Genomic DNA, 12324 nt, shown 5'->3' with positions numbered 1-12324 from the left:
AGACTCAGAGAGGTTAACCTGACTTGCCCAAGTTCACTCAGCTAGTAAATTATGCACCCCAGGATTCCGACCTGGGCTTCAAAGCCAGCATGCTGAACCATTACCAAGGCCCCACCTTGGAAATGCCTCAGCCTCCCTACTCATGCCTGAAAGGTGGGTAGGGGCGACATTGGAGGTTTCCTTGGGAGGGTCTGTCCCTGCCTCCCCTGTGGGCAGCTGAATCACAGGGACTGGTAGGCCTGGGGCACCAAGGATCCTCCCCAGGCTCTCTTCACGCTCCCTGCTGCCTCTCATCTGGCTGCCTCCTACCCACTCTTTATGAGAGAGGTGGAGACAGCTCAGTTCCACCTTAATGGTTTCTGTTACTGGCTGCGGCAGCATGCTTTATGAGGGGTGGGGCCCGGCCGGGTGCTGGCCTGTAGCCCCACCCGGGGCTCCACCCGACAGGCTGCTGGGAGGGGTCCCCTGGAGCAGCTCAGCAATTACGGGGGTGGCAGGGAAGGGCCTGAGGGCTGTGCCTGAGGCTTGGGCACCCCAGGAAACTCGGGGTCTGGGAATGCCAAGAAAGAGGGGGTTTCTAACTCCTTTCTCCCCATCAATGTTGGAAGTTCTGAGGGCAAAATTCTGGCCTCTCTGGCTCTTAACCCAGCATCAGTTTCGGAAAATGGGTTGTGTGCCCCTGCCTTGAGATCTGACTCAAGTGCAGAGCAGGTAGGGACAGAATGGGTAGGGAGGGGAGTGGGGAGAACAAAGGATGAAAAGCTACCATGTCCCCCAGGTGACGCTTTCCTCCATGTGAGCCACTGACACCTGCAGCTGAGTCATTCCAGTCCCCAATCAGGCCTCTCCTAAAGCCCCTTCAGCATTCCCGTGTGCCTCTGGAAGCAGGCTGGTCCCAGAGCATTGCCTAGTACGCCCATCCTGGAAAAGCACTTGAGCCCTGGACCGATCTCTAACCCTTACCTATTGTAATCTTAGTCCTCTTGTCCTGTCCTTCCTGCCATTCACCAAGCCACCCACCAGAGCCTGTTTAAGGGCAATAGACTCATCCCTTCTCCAGGGAGGGTCCCAGCTTTGCTTCAGATGCCTGACTCCAACAGCGTCCGGTCTCCCACTCTCCTATGCCCAGCACCCCTTCCTTTTCGCCATCCCTGGCTGCCTCTGGGGGCAGCTTCCTGTCTCTCCAGCCCCTTTCTAGCCTCTGCCACCCAGCCGTGGCCCCAAAGAAGCCAAATCCAAGGACTCACAGTGGGCTCTGGGTCATGGCCACCATCACCGCTTCGGGGAGTCATCCAGCCTGCAGCTCCCCAGGAGCCTCCATCGAGGTATAAATACTCCCACATTCCTGGACCGGCCCCCTGCCTGAGGGCTGAGGCGGGGCTGTCTCCCCAGGCCAGGCAGGCAGGTCACATGCCCCATAAATGCCACAGGACCACAGGCCCTTCCTAGCAGCCCTGGGGAGGCCAACAGGAGCCTGACCTCTCTGGATGGATGGGTGGATGGATAGATGTATTTATGTATGTACAGATGAACAGTTGGATGAATGGACAGATCATCAGATGGAAAGATTGATGGATGGACAATGATGGATGGAAAGCTAGACAGATGGACAAATCAACAGACAGATGGATGAATGCTTTATTTTTTATTTTAAGTATTTTTATTTCTGTGAGTATCTGTAGTGTAAAGGATGAATATTTAGAGGGATAGATGGATGGAGGTCCTTGACCTACCTGTGAATGTTTATTCTGTTTTTTTTTTTGTTTTTTGTTTTTTTTGAGACGAAGTCTCACTCTGTTACCCAGGCTGGAGTGCAGTGGCACGATCTTGGCTCACTGCAACCTCCACCTCCTGGGTTCAAGTGATTCTCCTGCCTCAGCCTCCCAAGTAGCTGGGATTACAGATAGGCACCACCAAGCCTGGTTAACTTTTGTATTTTTAGTAGAGACTAAAAATGGGATTTTGCCATGTTGGCCAAGCTGGGGATGCTTATTTTGTAGATGGAAAGAAAGGAATGTTTGGTTTCAAGGAAACAAGAAATGCTACCTCCCAAAGCTCCCATTCATTCCTTTCTGAGACATACCTACTAGGACCGCTTCTCTCCTCTGCTAGTCTGAGAGATCAGCCCTATTGGGTTCTTCCTACTCCTTAGATGCTCCTTGCCAGAGACCTCCCACCTAAGCATCCTCAGCCCCCAGGGATCTTTTGCTCTTACTCTTGCGTGTCATTTATGGTCTGCCTCTTCCACCCTCTTGCCTCCCTGCCTACTCTGGAGTCCAGGCTCTGAGGCTGTAAGCCTACCCCAACATCTTGCTCCCAGAAGCAAGGTCAGCAAGCTTGCCCTGCCAAGGTTAGTGGGGGAGGGCAATTCCCAGTTCTGAGTACATAAAATCCTTAGACAGGCAGTTTAAGGAGAAGGTTCTCCCACCTCCACCTTCCCCAGGTTCTAGAGATGGGGTCTTGCTTCATTGCCCAGGCTGGTCTCAAACTCCTGGGGTCTCGCCTCAGCCTCTGGAGTATATGAGACCAAAAGTGCATGCCATGGTGCTCACCTATTCCCAGGGAGTTTTGAAGCCATGGCTGAGTCTGATGGTGAGAACTGGCCTGACCTGTGACTTGGAGATGGACAGGGTGACCTAGAACCACTGAGGGCTTGACCGGAAAGCTGGGCTTTTGAGAAGGAGGAACTTGCTGCCTGCTTGATCCTTTCAGGGGGCAGTGTGCAGAAAGAAGTGATCTGAGGCCTTAGACATTGGTTTCTAGAGAAGAAGGTTCCCTGAAATCCTCAGTCTGCCCAGCTGTGATAGGGGCCAAAGAATGGCTGATGAGGTGGGGCATGAGTAAAGGACCAGGAGGCTTTTGCACAGATTATGAAGCCTGGCCTTCATCCCTCCTACAACAAGCTTCCTCCAGCTACACTGGCTGAAGGGGATGGAGAAATGGGCTGAGGGATGGGATGAAGTGGTTGATCTCTAAGCACTCATTAGCTCTGGGTCTTCGTGGCCCGGAAGTTCCACCTCTGTAATGAAGTCACCCAGGACTGAGCCTGATGGTCCCACCCCCAGCCTCCTGTGGGCTACATAGGTAATTGGCTTTGGAGTTGATGGGCTGTGGCAGTGATTGGCAGCAAAGGATTTGATCTCTGAGACCAACAGACATGTTGGAGCTTGGTCTCACCTCCCCCGTAACCTGGCGTTATCATCTCTGGAAACCTTCACTGAGCCCAGATCCCGGCTTCCCTGCAGAATCCCCCTTTTCCCTCACAGTGAGGCCTCCTGACCAAGGACTGCAGAAGGGTCCTCTCCCAGCTCTGCTCTCAGTGTGGGCTAGTCATGGGAATAAACTTCGTTCCCTCTTTTATAAAACGGGGTCCTCATCTTTGCCTTACATACTTCACCTGGCTGTCCTGGGGACTGAGTGAGAACCAGAATGTCAAAATCCTCAGAAGTTAAACCAGCACCAGCTTGTCTGGTGCCCCTGCCTCCTCCCCTGGGGTCCTAGGCCTGTACGATTTCAGGAGTGGGATGGGGCTGAGTGAGATCTTTTTACCTTTAACCATCCGCCCTTCCTAGGGGTGTGCCCCAGGGGGATGGTCAAGAGGGCCCTTGTCTTGCTGGTCCGCTCCCTCTTTGCCTGTCCACCTGAGTAGGGGCAAAGAAATGGCCCAGGATCCCACTGTGTGTTGGGCCAGGGGCCTCTCACACTCTGTACATATCATTATCAGAACTGCTCATTAATACCAATGTATTATTAGGGATATTAATTCTGCCACCACTACTAATAATACAGATTTAGTAAAAGACAAATACAAACTGGTGCACCTCCTCCCTCAACGCCATCTGGCATAGGGGACAGGCAGGTGGTTATCTCCTTGAACTTAATAAGCCTCGGAGTGAGAAGTGCACTGGGAGGCCCTCCCACCCAAGCCCCTCTTTATTTGACATATGGGAAAACTGAGGTCCCACCAGTGGGAGAGATTGCTCCCTGCTATGCAGGCGTCTGTGCACTGCTCCTTCCTCCAGGCTCCGGGGCTATGGGAAGCAGCTCTGAGCACCTAATCATGTCCCTGAAGAAGGGGCAGGCTCTGGGGGTGTTTTCCTAAGCCCATCCAGCTCCTTGGCTCCAGCTGCCATCTTTCTTCCTTGACCACCCTCAGAGCATCCTGGGTTTGGCATTGCCACCCCAAATAATTTTTTCTCCAAAACCCTTCCCACTTCAGGCAGATTGGACATGCTCATGGGAAGGCACAGAGAAGCAGAGCCACCTCTATAAAGCTACATGCTCTTGGTGCCCAGTGTAGGCTCCAGGAACCCTCTCCAGAGGAAGCCGGGGACACTGCCCCCCCGACAGTGAGGACTGCTGTGGTCGCTCCGGGCCTGCGTGGAGGAGGGGTGCTAAGTGCAGAGTCTGATAATTGGGTTTTCTGATCACAGCGGTGTATGTGTGTGTATGTGTGTGTGTGTGTGTGTGTCCTTCCTCATGTACATCCTATGCCTTCCGAGACTGATGGGCTGGTGCAGTCTGGGACATGGCTGTGGAATTTACAAGTGTAGGTGGGGCCTCCAACTGTCTCCAGGCAATCTGGTTCCAGGGATGCACCCCATTCTCATTCTCTCTGCGTGTGTGCGTGCTTGTGTGTCTATGTGTGTGTGTCTCTCTGTATGTATATATGTATGTGTGTGTGCATGTGTGTATCTCTGTGTGTGTGTCTGGGTGTGTCTCTGTGTGTGTGTGTCTCTGTGTGTGTCTCTGTGTCTGTGTGTGTGTCTGTGTGTGTGTGTGTGTCTGTGCTGTAGTTTGTCAGAGGCAGTGAGGGGAGCCCTGAGGGCCCCAGAGAGTGTATGAGGGCAGGATTTGGAACTGACTGACCATGCATCCTCCTGTGAGCATGGGGTGGAGGGCGAGGCTCAGACCTTGTAGTGGGCTCTCTGTTGCATCCTGGAAGGGGATGGGAGGGTCTTGAGGGGTGCCTTCCCCTGGAAGCTTCTAGAGTAGCTTTGAGAGCACAGGTTCCCTTTTCCCCATGACTCACAGGCTGGCTCTTCAGTCAAGTTCCTCAAGAGATCACGATTCAGCGAATTCTCTCCCTGGCCCCATTAATCTGAGCTGACTAAGCAAGGGCCACGGGTAGGGTAGAGACCCGGGGAATGCGCACTACTAATCAACCCTAAAAATCCCTGCTCCTGCTTCCATGCCCCCCCTTCCTTGGCCCTCCATGCCTAATAGGATCAGTTACACTCCCGGCCCCCTGAGAAAGGCTGCCCCGGCCCCATTTTGGGGCTCTCTGATAGTGTCTCTCCATCCTCCCTTCACTGCCACATGCCCGCAGTGTGGAGGTCTGTCTGGACACTAGGTCTCCACTTGTCTTGTTGCATCTGAACTCATTTTTACTGTTTGGCGAGCATCCAGCCTTTACGGCCCAGATAGGATGAGGGAGCTAAGGGTTGCTCCAGGGATGATCTCATCCTGCCCGTTTTGTCCATTGGCATGGCTCTGGGCTTTTCCTCAACATTCAGAGAACCTGGAGGACACCCCAGAACCTGGCGGGGATGCTGGTGAGAGGTGTTGGACTCCAAGGGAACCTGTGACATAGGGGGAGATACATCTTGAGGAATGGAGTAGGAGGGGGAGATGGGGATAGGAGTGTGGTTGGAGGTGGGAGTGACGAGGTGAGGTAAGGAGGAAGGAGCAGGATGGGCTGGTGGTGATGGAGGCAAGTTTGGGGATGAGGATTAGTAGGAAGGGGACTAGGCTGGGATTGAAGATGGGAATGGAGGTAGGTTGTGATGGGGAAAGAGACAGAGACAGGTGGAAAGGTCAGGGCTGAGGTTGGAGTTGGGCACAGAGAGGCAGGGAGGGCAGGGGATGGAGATGAATAAGCTGGAAAGACCCAATGTATTCTGGAACCATGCGGTTGGTGCTTTTGGGAGGCCCTCTCCCAGAGGTCATCTTGTCTTTTCACAGCTCCTAGAGGCCATCTCATCCTTCCCCAGCTCCTGGGCATGTTGCCAGCCCAACCCCACCCATCCCAGATCAATGGTTGCCTCTCCACTCAGGAAACCACCTTCTGTGGTCACATAGTCCAGTTAAACTCAACCTAAAATGCTGAGAACTTTCTCTGAAGTCTATCAATCCTGGCTTCCTGAGCTCCCCTCTTCCAGCCACAGCGGGGATGGCAGGCTGTGATTTGGAAGGACAGAGGGGAGGGCATACCTGCAGGACCTCGGTCCCCTCCATCCCTCTGTTATGGGCGGATGGGGAGGCAGGCAGAAGTGGACCGCAACTTCATTAGAATGTGGAGTCGGAGAGAATAAGAGGGGCAGCGAGAGTGGGGCCTTTCTCTCCCTGCCAGTGCCCAAGCAAGCAGGGCATTTCAATGTGACTTAGAACAGTCTCTGCCTATGTGCCTGGGCCCTGTGCAGGCAATGGGGGTTCTGCTGGTCCATGAAACCCAGGTGTCAACTCAAGCCTGAAAGGGGGAGGTTAGACATCAGGAAGGACTTCCTGGCTAGAGAAGATGAAGAGTCCAAGGAAAGAGGTGATATGTTGCTTTCTTAGAGGCCAGATGGGACTCTCTGGGGGATGGGGGAAAGGAAGGCTTTCCCTGAGGCAGCGGAGGGCACATGACAGAAGGCTCGTGTCACCAGTGGGCTTTCCCCCTTGTCTTTAACTTTCCTAAGGCTTCTAGTGATGAAGCCTTTTCACGAAGACGGCTGTTGGTTGGAGGCAATGTGGTGTCAGTGCGTGGATGAGACAAAGCTGGGGAGCAGGGAGGGGTCCTAAGCCCCCTAATTTTTCTCTAGCTTCCCAGGACCCACTGGTCCAGAGGATTCTGGGGCTCCCTGAGCCCCTGGGAAATAAAGTCCTCTGAGAACTCCCTGGCATTCCCGGGAGAACAGGTTCCTGGCTCTGGGAGGGAGTGAGGCGCCGGGCCTGGGGGGGCAGCGTGCCTCGGCAGGCCCTGGAGCCGGGAGCTGAGCTCGCAAAGGCAGCGCGGGCGGGGCTGGGCGGGGAGCCGGGAAGACATGTACCTCTCCCTGTAGCTCTTTTGCCTCTGAGGATCCCCAACCTGGGGCAGCCCTCACCCCCTCTGCCCCTCTTCAGGACTCAGCCTGGCTCTGTCCCTGCCTGGCTAACCCTGGACCCCTCACAGAGCCACAAGAGAAAGGGACCAGGATAGGAGGTGCTGCCCCTTCCCCCATCCACCGGAGGTGCCCTTCTACTGCCTGTGTCTTGTGGTCAGGGAATGAGCAAGATGGTAAAAGGGTCTGAGCCAAGCCCGATGGGGACAGGACTGCAGTGCGATGCTGCCCTGGGATCCGAGGAACTGGGTTCCCTGTTGCGGGAGGAAGAAGGTTACGGGGCAAGCAGAGCTGGACCCTGCAGCGGTAAAGATTTCAGAGAGGCTCCAGGAGGGACTTCATGGCTGTGAGGAAACTGGCCAGATTTTCTCCTTCAGGGATTAGGAAAACTAGGAGGGGCAGCCCTGCCCGAGGTGGGCAATGAGTGGCATAGGGGCAGGGGATGGATAGGGTGACTTCCCAAGAGGAGCCCCTCCACCCGGGTCCCTTCCCGCTGACCAGTTGTGCATTGCCACAAAGCACATCTAAACATATCCCCCATGCCTGTAGGTGCCAAGAGAAGAGGCAAACACACCCACTTGTTAGAGTCTACTCTTCATCCAACAGGCTTCTTTGGATATTTAGGGAGGGCCTGGGGGACTCCACGGGGAATGCCAGAACCTTATCTGAGCAGGTAGTGGGTGGGGAGGAGTCGGGGGAGCTGGCAGGCGCTTCCTGCTGCTTCGGCCATTTCCCTAAGGGCCTTCACTCTTCACACCCCCAACTCTAGTCCCCAAAGGCCTAAGGGCTCCCTGCCTGGCCCAGTTCTGCTCACCAGGACTCTGCCTTAGGGGTCTTGCGGGAGAGAAATGGAGTTGGGGATAGAAGGCGACCAGCATCAACTCCTAGCCACAACACCTGTTTGCCACCTGTCTGCTTCGCCACAAGGTGCACCATCTCCTTTCTTTCTGCAACCCAGGTCTCTGCACGGGCCCAGGCATCTAGACCCCAGCCCAGGCTGCGTGGAGATGTTGAGCAATCCCTTGATCTGCACAAACCTTGGTGCCCCCAGCTCCCAGAGCTGGGCTCTCCCTTCTTCACTTGGAAAACCACTAGACGGAGAACATGGCCCCTGCCTTTCAGCTCTAGTTTTCCAGAACTAGCACTTCTGAATCCTTATTACTCCCCAGCACAGGGTGAGTGAGCACCTCTCCAACACACAGAGACACACACAAAATCCAGCACACACCAGAATGAGACCTACACCACAGCAAGAGGGGTTAAAGTTGGACAACCTAGAAAAGGAACTGGAGGGGGGCGTCGGGAAGGGGTGCCCCTTGGCCTCCAGGCACTCACCCGAATTCTGAGACTCCCTTGAGCTGCAGTGAGAATGTGGGGAGCACCCAGGTGCTCCCAGTCACTCCTGAGCCCCGTTAAAAAGGCAAACCCCCTCCCCATGCCCCAGCCCGGCCCTGCTGGCCTCCACGGCTGACTTGGGCCGGGGCTCCTCTTACCTGCTCAGTGAAGCAGGTCGGCGTGGGGGCCCAGGTCTGGGGGGCCAGGAGCTCTGTCCGTCTGTCAGTCCGTCAGCTCGGCCGTCCTGGGTCTGTGCTGACATCAGGTGAGGGGAGGCAGCTGCCAGGTGAGCCAATAATTATGATATCAGCTTCCCCTTGCCCGGAGGGGCTGCTGCCAAAACGGGGAGAAGAGAAAGGTGACTAAGAAGCTAGTTTGCTCCTTGGCTCTTGTTTGACAGGTACCGGCTCCCGTGCCCGCCCCAGCCGCGCCCCGGTCCCCCCAACCCCTCCCTCCTCCTGAGCTGGCCCGGGCCCCCTCCCCTGTCCCTGCCAGCAGGCACAGCCTGTGGCTTGTGGAGGTGGGGGTTGTCCCGTGGCCCCCGCCTGCACTCCAGAAGGGGGATGTTGCCCCACCCCCCCCACAGGTGAGGCACAGGCCTGTCGGGGCATGCACATGTGTCAGGAGAGCCTGGTCGCCACATGTATGCTCATGGAGCCCACTCATGAGGTTTTGGGGAACAGCGCTGGGTGGCCCCCAGGGTTCTCTGAGGCACAGCATGGACAGGTTGGGTCCTTCAAGGGCCAAGCATTAGCACAGATTTGCTGGGAACTGCCAGCCATCTGTCTGTCTCCCCACAGCTCCTGCAGCACCTCGAGGGTGTCTCCTTGTGGGTGGGGGCATGTGCACCCATTTGAGCATGTGCCGGTGACTCCCATCTCCCTCTTCTTCAGGGGGAGATACATGCAAGTCTGTCGGCATCTCCCCCTGGGTCTGTACATCTGTCTCCTGGGTGGGCGTGTGTCTGCATGTCTTCCCCTGTGTCTCTGTCCCTGTGTCCCTGGACCCAGGCCTGTGTGTCGTCCGTGTGTTGACACGCTTATGTCTGTGCACACGTCTCTGCTGTGGGTCAGCAGTCTAGCCCTGTGTGAGCATGTGGGTGTCTGTGGGGGTGGAGATGGGGACTCCCTGGTTCTGTGTCTTCATCCCATGGCCACTCTTCACGGTTTGGAAGATAGAAACAGAAACCTGAGTGGCTGTTGCCCTGGTCTCTGGCCCCTTAGAGTCCATGTTGAGGGTGAAGCCTCCCTGGTCCCAGCTGGACTCAGTCCTGGAGCCTGTCCCTGCTCCCTGACAGCTCTCTCTGCTGCTCCCCCAGACCCTGTCCTCACCTCCTTCTCTCTGCTTCCTTTCCATCTTCTTTGCCCTCCACCCCCTTGTCTCTGGTCCTTGGTCATTCTTTCCTTCCTCCGTCTCCCTGACCCTTGCACTGGCCTCTAAGCCCACTTGTGTCTCTTAGAGCTAAAGGCTCTAGGGACCTTGTACCAGCACTGCGGCCCAGCAAAGTCTGGGATTTGGCTTCTGGCCTGAGGGTATGGACAAGTCAGCTCTTCCCCAGTGACTATCTCATTCCAAGGAGAGAGGTAATATCAACCCTGACCGGGGGAGAGTGGTGGTCATCTGGTACAAGTGTGGAGCATACTAAAACATTTAGAGAATTCTTAGTCGAGGCAGAAAATGTCCCATACTAAATATCCATTTCAGAAAAGAGGGTGCAGAGGCAGACAGCAAGGAACCCATTTGTAAGTGATGGTTAGCTGTGTGATCTTCCATACTCCCCACTCTGAGCCTCAGTTTCCTCATTTGTTAACAAGGGAGTGATACTCACCCACAGGGTGGTTGTGAGGATTTAATAAGTTTGTATGTCTAAAGTTCTCAGCATAACCCCAAGTGGCCCCTTTCTCTTCACCAAGGCCAGTGGTGCTGGGAAAGAAATGAGGACGTGCTGGCATGCCCACTCGGGTATAAGAATTGTGTTCTGGGGTTAGGACAGGCACCCTGACTCAATCCACCTTTCTCTGGGACTCACAGTAGCATTCAAAGCTCTGCTCCCTTAACCCTAATAGTCAATGGAGTTTCACAGTGAAAGGGCAGCTATCAAGACCTGGGTGTTTGCTAATTGCTTCTATCTGATATACACAGAGCTAATTGTTATTTCTAGACTCACAGGTATTTCTGTATGGATACTCTGGGCACAGAAAACCACAAAAGTTGTAAGTTGAAGGCTGCCATGGTTGCTATCAATGAACATTATTCCGAAAGCCCCAACCAGTACAATAAGAAAAAGAAATAAGGCATTAATATAAGGAGGAAGGATGCAAAACCTTCAAGAATTACAAATGTTATGTTTATTTAGGAAATCGAAGAGAATCAATTAAAAGACTATTACAACAAATGAGAGAATGTAGTAAGATAGCAGAATATACCAGTGTATAAAAATCTAAACCATTTCTATACAACTAAAACAACCAATTAAAATAGGAGATAGCTGGGTGTGGTGGTTCACACCTGTAATCTCAGCACTCTGGGAGGCTGAGGCGGGTGGATCTCTTAAGCTCAGGAGTTCAAGACCAGCCTGGGCGACATAGCAACACCGTCTCTACGAATAATACAGAAATTAACTGGGTGGGGTGGCACGCGACTGTAGTCCCAGCTACTTGGAAGGCTGAGGTGGGAGGATTGTTTGAGTCAGTGATTCAGAGGTTGCAGTGAGCCGAGAGGTTTCAGTGAGCCACTGCATTCTAGCTTGGGGGACAGAGTGAGACCCTGTCTCAGAAAGAAAAAAAAAGGAGACAAAAAGATTTAGCTCACAAAAGTAACAATACAAAATATCCAGGAACAAACTTAATAAGAAATACAAGAAATCTACATGAAGAAAACAATAAATTTTTACTGACAAACATAAAATAAGACCTGAATAAATATAAAGGCATATCATGTTCCTGAACTAGAAGGCTAAAAAAAAAAAAAGAAAAACAGAAAGAAAAAAGGCTGGGCATGGTGGCTAATGCCTGTAATCCCAGCACTTCAGGAGGTGGGAGGATCGCCTGATCCCAGGAGTTTTGACGCCAGCCTGGGCTACATGCTGAGACCCTGTCTCTAAAACAGCAACAACAAGAAGACTAAATTGTAAGGATGTCAATTCTCCTCTAAAGACAAGCTGAATGCAATTCAAATCAAAAGTCTAAGGGATTTTTTGTCCCCCAAATATGATGAGTTGATTCTGTAGTTTGGGGGAAAGGTAAATCTATGAGAATAGCTTGGAGCTTTTTGAGAAAGAAGACTAACAGGGGTAACTTGCCCTGTCAGTTTTCAAAATGTTCAATAAGGCTTCCACAATTAAAACTGCAACTTTGATACAGAAATAAATAAATTAATGGAAGATAATAGAGTCCAGAATAAACTTGGATATTTGTGAGAAATGGGCATATGATAACAAGGTATTTTAAAATAGGTATATAATAGTAGGGTATTTTACTTTATTTTTCTGAGATAGGATCTGTCTCTGTTGCCCAGGTTGGAGTGTAGTGGCATGATCATAGCTCGCTGCAGCCTCCACGTCCTGGACTCAAGCGATCCTCTCACTTCAGCCTCCCCAGTAGCTGGGACTACAGCTATACCATGCTCAGCTAGTTAAACAAAAAATTTTTTTTTGTAGAGATGGGGTGTTGCTCTGTTGCCCAGGCAGGTCTCAAACTCCCAAAGCACTAGTATTATAGGCTTGAGCCAGGATATCTGGACTGCAAAGTATTTTAAAGTAGCAAGTAAAAAATTTAATAAATGGAGTTTGGACAATGAACTTTCCATTGGAAAGAAATAAAGTTAAATCCTACTTCATACTATACATTTAAAAATCCAGATGCATTAACAATCTAATGTAAAAATGAAAATCATACAAACAAATAGA

The 12324-nt window shown here is 52.7% G+C and overlaps 1 protein-coding gene across 2 annotated transcripts in view; it reads right to left on the bottom strand.

Annotated features, from left to right (window-relative positions):
* Positions 1-8486, bottom strand: part of LOC105476197 (forkhead box N1) — a 33400-nt gene extending 24914 nt beyond the window's left edge. For both annotated transcript variants that reach the window (XM_011731896.2, XM_011731904.2), the window contains exon 1: positions 8418-8486. The gene's annotated coding sequence lies outside the window, so the exon portion shown is untranslated. The remainder of the gene's footprint in view (positions 1-8417) is intronic.
* Positions 8487-12324: the final 3838 nt, after the last annotated feature.

This window comes from Macaca nemestrina, chromosome 17 (assembly GCF_043159975.1).
Source record: "Macaca nemestrina isolate mMacNem1 chromosome 17, mMacNem.hap1, whole genome shotgun sequence".
Classification (NCBI taxonomy): Eukaryota; Metazoa; Chordata; class Mammalia; order Primates; family Cercopithecidae; genus Macaca; species Macaca nemestrina.
This window is presented reverse-complemented; position numbering and strand designations above follow the sequence as displayed.